Here is an 8,323-nt window from a genome sequence, read left to right on the forward strand (position 1 = left end):
TTTCAACTCTCTCGTTTTACCTTCAAATTTCCTCTAATCACTCTCAAACTTCTTATATCATCATCATCATCATCATCATCGTCGTCGTCGTCGTCGTCATCATCCATGTTGTCATTGTTGAATTCATCCGAGGCGAATGAGATATTCATTGGTGTAGTTTAAGTCGTGGTCCTATTTATAGTTAATCATGATATAGTTTACATCCACTTACAAGACGAGCTCGAATTAACCAAGATTGTGAGGCTGCTAACGATCGTCTGGTATGCGATTATTTTGCTAATAAATCTATTTATGGTAATGATATGTTCAAGCGTCATTTTCGCTTGAGTCAACAACTATTGGTATGAATAGTTAATGATTTGGAGCGAGAGCTTAAGTATTTCCGACAAAGGTACGACGTAAGAGGTTAATGATGTTTCCCTGCTTTACAAAAGTGTACGTCCACCATATTCCAAATGGCATACCACACATGCACTGACTCATAATGTGTTGAATATTTGAACATGTCGGATAAATCTCGTGAGATAGTATTTCCAAATTTGGTGATGTATGATTAATTATGTTTACATTGTTTTTTAATAATAATAATAATAATAATAATAATAATAATAATAATAATAATAATAATAATAATAATAATAATAATTATTATTATTATTATTATTATTATTATTATTATTATTATTATTATTAGTATTTGTTGTTGTTGTAAAGTTGTGATTGATCTCTACATCAAGTGACCTTTTAGGAGACCGGCATGGAGTGACATTCAACAAACATATAAGGTGCATGAAGCCAAACATGGCTTTCCCGGGTACGTTGTAGCATCAAGGTGACTATATCACACCCGACCATAATGCTTGAAGTCGTGGCATCAAATTATCTTGGGATTTGGTGTAGGTTCTTTGATGTGTCGCTTCAAATCTTTATATCAATGTTTTCTAGATCAATCACCTATTTTCCTTGACATCATAAACGGAGTTTCACTTAGGGTCTTCGTTACATGTCAACTGTGTAGAGTATAAGTGCAATATTTTTTGTCGGTGGTGTTTATCCATAGTACCAGACGTTTGTCAAATCATTTACATGCTTGCATGATGGGAAGCAAAATAAATTCAAAGTATCCCAAGAATCGACAAGAAAGGATATCAAATAGTCATTCGGTGTTTTAAAGCAACTATGACATATCATTCACAATCCAACACATGCATGGACATAACCAAAAATATTGCATGATTTTACTCAATATTATCTTAGAGGACGAAGGTCACACCATATGCCAAAACTAAGAAAAGCATATCCAATGCACTTTTGTAGTGATCAACGTCGTAGAGAAACATGCAAACCATGAGGTGATATACAACAAAGAAACGAATAACAACCTTCATGCATATTTTGTTGAACATTATTGGAGGCCTTGTTCACGTGATGATGAATGGTATTTGGTAATCAAAAATAATAATTATTAGTATTTTATTTATGTTTTTTAAATAGTAAATGATTAAAAAAAATTCTAGATAATTGTATGCCTAAAAATAATTAACGATAATCATTAATTAATAACTAAAAAAACTGGCTAACACTAATACAACCATTACACATTTTAGTAAGGTGGTGTTTGTTTTCTAAAAAAAGATCTGCGCAGACTCTTCTGACTACGTACGCAGACATCGCGCAAATATTACCATCTACAGACTATTTGTTTTTCCGAAGACGTTTCACTAAAAAAATGTCTGCGCGAGCTCTTATGGTGCAGACTTGGCCTAACCACTTTTAAGATCTTCTAAGGTCTGCAAAGGGTTAAACACCACCTCCCACCACCACCACGTCCACCACCACCTTCCACCACCCACCACCCACCACCGTCTACCACCACCCTCCACCGTTCACGTCCACCACCCACCGTCCATGTCACACCCCAACCGATGGCGGAAACATCGGAGTGAGACGAAAACGAGATTGCAAGAGACTTGATAACACTATTTGTGACAATAATTAAATAATGTATTTCATTTCATTCCTAAAAGTCGATTACAAAGGTTAAAATTAAATACAACAACTTGATATACAATATGTTCAATACAAAAATACAGCAAACAAGTACATTAACTTAAGACGTCTAAGTGTGTATCTAAGCATCATCACTACTTCAAGTTCAAGTCGTCGTCATCTTCAACCTGTAACATGTTTAAAAATAACGTCACGGCAAAAGCAAAGGCGAGTATACAAGTTTAATACATACATAGCATAAAACTGAGTTTAAACAATTCCACATGACAAGCTATTGGTACAAGATAAACGATAAAATCGGCATGTGTTTAACTAATCAAACCAATGATGAAACGCAATAAGCTCATGACATTACCCAAAGTCTACAGGCGGTGCGTTAATCCTATAGCGCTATATATGTCAAGGATAGTCTCGTACGAAGTTAATGAAAATTCTAACACAAGATGAAATTAACCCAAATTTAAAGTATCAAGAAGTCAAGTATGCAAGCATGTATACGGAATGTTTATGCATTACAAAATAAGTTTAAGTGTCAGTTAATAGATAACATGTTACACCCCAAAAAGTAGTAAAACGAAAAAGGGGTTCGAGTATACTCACAAAATTGATAAGTCTTTCGATTATCCAAGTGTTGACGAGTGTATGAGATTAGGAGGATAGAACACCGAGGTCACCCTATACGGGCAAACGATGGTGCATTAGTAAACGGAATTTGACGGAGGATATGAAGTGGAATTTAGAGCATAACTAACTGATATATGTGTGTATATATATATATATATATTTTATATAGTTTAAGTAAAACTTCTAAATTAAATCCGTTAAGAGTGTTATGGAAGTGTTGTCAAAAATATACATGTATATGTATTTTATAAAAAATAGTGAATCCGTTAGGCTCCGTTTTATAAAACTAACGCGTTTCGTTCTACGAAATTTTACGAAAAACGGGCAGAGTTTCCTCTGTTTTTGGATGATCCCGAAAACACAAGTTGTCGATATATTTGTCAAAACTCAATAATCAACGAAACATTAAATATTTATACGAGTTATATAACGAAAATACGCGTTTTTATAGACGTTTCCAAGGCACGATTAGTGAACGAGTTCAAGTAACGAATGTTTCGCGATTAAAACAGTCACTATGTATATAAACAATAATAAAAGAAATCTGCGTCGTTTAAGATTTTACCACGTCTTGCGTTGAAGTTGATCCGAGTTTGACCGTTTGACTCGATAGTTGACTGTTTGACCGATGTTAACTGTTTGACCAGATTGACCAGCTTTGACCGAACTTTGACTGAATCCAAACCTGACCGGAGTGAACTCGAAACTGATCGTGAACCCGAGACAACATCGACCCAAAATCTGAATCGGAGCAACCAGAACATAACTGAACCGGAGCGCACCCAAAACTGACACCAAGTTGACTGAGCCGAACCAAGACTGAACCGGTCCCGAGTTCAGTCGAACTAAACCTAACCACCTCCACTGTCAACACAATACACCACCGTCACCTCGAGTTACCGCCGCCGTGAGACCTGCCACCGCCGTTATTTCGGTTGCCGCCACCAAATGTGGTGGCCGGCCGATTACCGTCGAGACGATGAGGGGGTGTTTGGCTGGTGATGAGGAGCGGGTATGGCTAGTGTTCAAGGAGAAGGAGAGGGCAGTCGCCCGCATCGGCGCCGACGTTGGCTTCGGTCATCTTGACCAACTGATCGAGATGGAGAGAGAGATACATGGGGGTGGGTGTTTAGTGGCTGAGGTTGAATGTGTTTGAGGAAAGAAAAAGATGAAGTTATACCTGAATTGGGTTTTGAGGAGATGAAACCTCTGTGTTTGTGTGTATTTTTAGGGTTAGGTTTAGAAAATTGTAGAGATGGAGAAGAAGATCAGATGACATTTGGGAGGGAATTTAGATGGTGTCGGCTGCCAAGAGAAAAACAAAAATGAAAGGGGATTAGGGCTTCACTAGTGTTCTATATTTAGGGTTTAGTTAGTGGGCTTTGGGCTTGGGCCCAAAGCCTACAAGCCGAAACTCTGCGTTTATGTGGCCCGCAACTCTCTACGAGACCTGTTATAGCTAACGAACGCCGTGAAATGTTGTAATTTGCTATTTTAGGGTCATAAACATGTAAAATAGTGTCGGTAATCGTTATTAATCGCGTAAGTGGCGTCGTTGTCGTTTTTAGTCAGTTTCTCGCTCTAATTTCGATAGTGATAAAAAATATAAAAAGCGAACATGTATTTCCTAATTATATATAAATGCAGAAATACGAGGCGTTACAGTCCACGTCCACCACCCAACATCACCGTCCACCACCACCACCACCTGGTTACCACCACTCACCACCATCGTCCATACACCATTGGCTTATTTTAGAAGTCTACATACGTCCTTTAGGAAATTTCATCCCGAAATTTATTCAGATGGAAGACTTGAAAGGGTTTGGCAAAACGAAGAGGATTGTTTAAAATTGAGGCCTTGAAGTTTGAGACGTTTTGAAAGGTATTAAATTTTGAAGAACGGAACGATATGTTTGTAAACAAAGATTGTTTGACTAAAATGATTGAGATATTAAAAGCGCGTAAGTATATGTGTAAGGACAAAGTGAGATTAAATAGCTTAGAGTAACTCAAATTGGAGACGTATTTAAGAGGAAAAATTTAGTATAAATGGTTTTGGAGGTAACGACCAACTACGGGTGTTCGCATGTGGATAAATACTAGAAGGTTGTTTTAAAAGTAAGGAGGTAGATTAGGATTTGAACTTTTTACAGGCTTGATCGCGAACGGGGTTCTTATGAAAGACATGGAATAATGGAGAATAATGGGAGTATAAAAAGTGAACGATTGATGATTATGAGTATAAGAATAGCATAAGTATCAGATAGACGAAAGTAGCGTGCTAAGAATGAAGTCTCGTTGGGGATAATCGGATATATGCGTTTGTGAGTTGTTTAAAGTTTGAATTAGGTCCAAAAAGGGTTTGCAAAACACTGAATTTCTCATGGCACGTTTTACGAAAGTTTAGTAACATGGTGAAAACACTTATATATAGGATGTACCAGCGGCGTATCCACCATGTTTTGACCATCTTACGTCTGTCTCGTATTCGGTGTCATGTTACGTTCTGTGTCTTACCATACGCAGTAGTACACTCTATGGTTTTCATACGCCCGTCATTATAATCCCGTGTGCACCCGCGATTATATTGATTGTCGCATGATCCGCATAGCTTGTACTAATTGTGTATGAATCAGGCTATTCATAAGTTTGAAAATAAGAATGTGTACATATAGGAATGTAGTATGTAAGCATGTTTATGTTTAAGCATGTATGGGACCCACATAAGCGAATCCCTCAGATTCCGCTCACGTACGGGTACGAATGGAGTATGTAAGCATGTATGGGACCCACATAAGCGAATCCCTCGGATTCTGCTCACGTACGGGTACGAATGTATGAATCATGAGTGTGAAGGAAAGTATGAGCATAAACATAAGTGTAAGTATAGATACGCATGTGTGTAAGTATAAATATAAAACATATGAGTATGAGTGTAGGTACGAATAATAAGGATTGCGTAAATAGTATAAATTGAAACATAACGAATTTAAGCATGTGAAAACGATCGAAAGGTCGAGTATGTAAAAACGAACGGTTTAAGTGGAGTTGTCATGAGATGGTTACTAAAACATGTACGAGGATATGCATGTATAGTTGTTTAAGCGAAACATTGAGTTTATCGAACCGAAATGGATTGAGTTTGACTAGTAATGTAGATTCCAGCTTGTAAATGTAAGAAGAATATAATGTACTGATTGGTTATACATAACGTATTTTGTAAGGATTGGAAATGCTACTTTTGTTTTAAAAGAAGATTTATGTAAGTTGAAGATTGTGGTCCCCATGAAGTCTTCTTGCCCACGTGTTTAGAAATCTGAATGATGTATTGAGCGGTGTATAAAAGTTCGTTGTAAATAATAAGTCCGTATTATTTCAGAGGATCTTGCATTAAAATATGAAATTTGAAATTTGGAGGTTCTTATGAAAACGTTGATTCTTAAAAGAAGTTTAGCAATGAACTTAGTGTTTGTTGAAAGGAGTTTTTAACAAAATGATTGTTGTTTTGAAAAGAGTTTGTGGTAAAACGATCTTATAATATCTATAAGATCTTTTCAATGCATGAGAAAGTTGGTTTGATTTATGACTGAGAATGAAAGTCTTTAGTATAATGATAAAATGTGAGCGCGTTTAGTGATTAGGTTTAAATATGAGGTTCATGGACAAGAGATCCAATGGACCAATTAAGTTGATAGGTAGCATTTCGCAAGGTTTTGAAATTCGGGTGACAAAACGTTTTTAGGCATGATTACGAATTTTTGCGTATATGATCTACGTGAGATAGATTATGAGATAAAAATGTGTTTGATAAAATAATAAATTTTGAAATTCGCATAAGTAGGGATTTTGACGAATGATAAACGATTTAGGTGTAAAATATGATTGTGTTGTATAATGAAGTCTCTTTTGAAAGAAAATTTTGGTAACGATCACCAAGGTAAGGGAATCACCCCTAACTCGTCGGTGAGGTCGTTTTAAGAAAAGAAGGAGTGGAGTTAATCGCCAAGGTAAGGAAATCACTCCTATCTCGATGATATGTCTCCATTTTAGTGTTACAAGGAATGTAAACAAAATTGAGTGACGTTTCGAAATCATGCATATGTATAAATGTATGAAAAGATCTAGTATGATGTGTGTGTGTGAGAAAAATGATCTCGAAAATAAGTTTAAATTTTGAAACGAGAGAATTGTATCATATAAAAGCGATGATAGTAAAGCATAGGTTTGATTAAAACTTGATTGTTCCAAAACGGGACTTTGACTAAACCAAAGTGGTCGAAAATTCCTTTGAATTTGAGAAACATGATTTGGCCTAATAGGTGGAATACTCTCACCGATATCTCGATTAACGGTATTCACCCTTCCAGTTACTACATGTTCCAAATCAATCGGAAATTCGAGACTTGGCGAGATTTTTTTGAAAATCAAGGAGCGGAACTAGTCGACAAGGTGCGGGGTTCACCCCTAATTAGACGACTTCATACCCTAAGTGTGGTTGGTACTCGTCGGGTCAAATTAAATTTCGACACGTTGACGAGGGTCCACTAGAATTTGAAATTTCCATTAAGATGTGGATTTCACTCCTAACTTAATGGTGAATTTCGTGCAAAAATAGAATCAAGCAGGATGAGAGTCGTTTACCAAATTGTGGGTTTCACGCCTATTTTGGTAAGCTCGTCTCGTTTGTATAATATGAGTATTGTCGGATTTAGAATAATCAAACAAAAGCCTTAGAAAAAAACGTATGTTAAGGAAATAAACGAACAAGTAATAACACAAAAGAAAGCTTGTCAAGAATAACAAATAAGAAGGGCATATCAAGTACAGTGAGAGACAAAACGACAAATATACGTAAAAGTTTAAAAAGAATGAATAAGAAGCAAATAAGTAGCATGCAAGTAGTTTCAAGCAAGACATAAGAATAAGACTCTAAAACTATAGACTAGGTAAAAGCATTCCTACTTTTCCTAATTCCCTATAGTTATGGCTATGATACCAATCTGTCACACCCTAACCGATGGCGGAAACATCGGAGTGAGACGAAAACGAGATTGCAAGAGACTTCATAACACTATTTGTGACGATAATTAAATAATGGATTTCATTTCATTCCCAAAAGTCGATTACAAAGGTTAAAATCAAATACAACAACTTGATATACAATACGTTCAATACAAAAATACAGCAAACAAGTACATTAACTTAAGACATCTAGGTGTGTATCTAAGCATCATCACTACTTCAAGTTCAAGGCGTCATCATCCTCAACCTGTAACATGTTTAAAAATAATGTCAAAGCAAAAGCAAAGGCGAGTATACAAGTTTGATACATACATAGAATAAAAATGAGTTTAAACAATTCCACATGACAAGCTATTGGTACAAGATAAACGATAAAATCGGCATGTGTTTAACTAATCAAACCAATGATGAAACACAATAAGCTCATGACATAACCCAAAGTCTACAGGCGGTGCGTTAATCCTATAGCGCTATATATGTCAAGGATAGGCTTGTACGAAGTTAATGAAAAGTCTAACACAAGATGAAATCAACCCAAGTTTAAAGTATCAAGTAGTCAAGTATGCAAGCATGTATACGGAATGTTTATGCATTACAAAATAAGTTTATGTGTAAGTTAATAGATAACATGTTACACCCCTAAAAGTAGTAAAACGAAAAAGGG

The sequence above is a fragment of the Helianthus annuus genome, chromosome 17, assembly GCF_002127325.2.
Source record: "Helianthus annuus cultivar XRQ/B chromosome 17, HanXRQr2.0-SUNRISE, whole genome shotgun sequence".
NCBI lineage: Eukaryota > Viridiplantae > Streptophyta > Magnoliopsida > Asterales > Asteraceae > Helianthus > Helianthus annuus.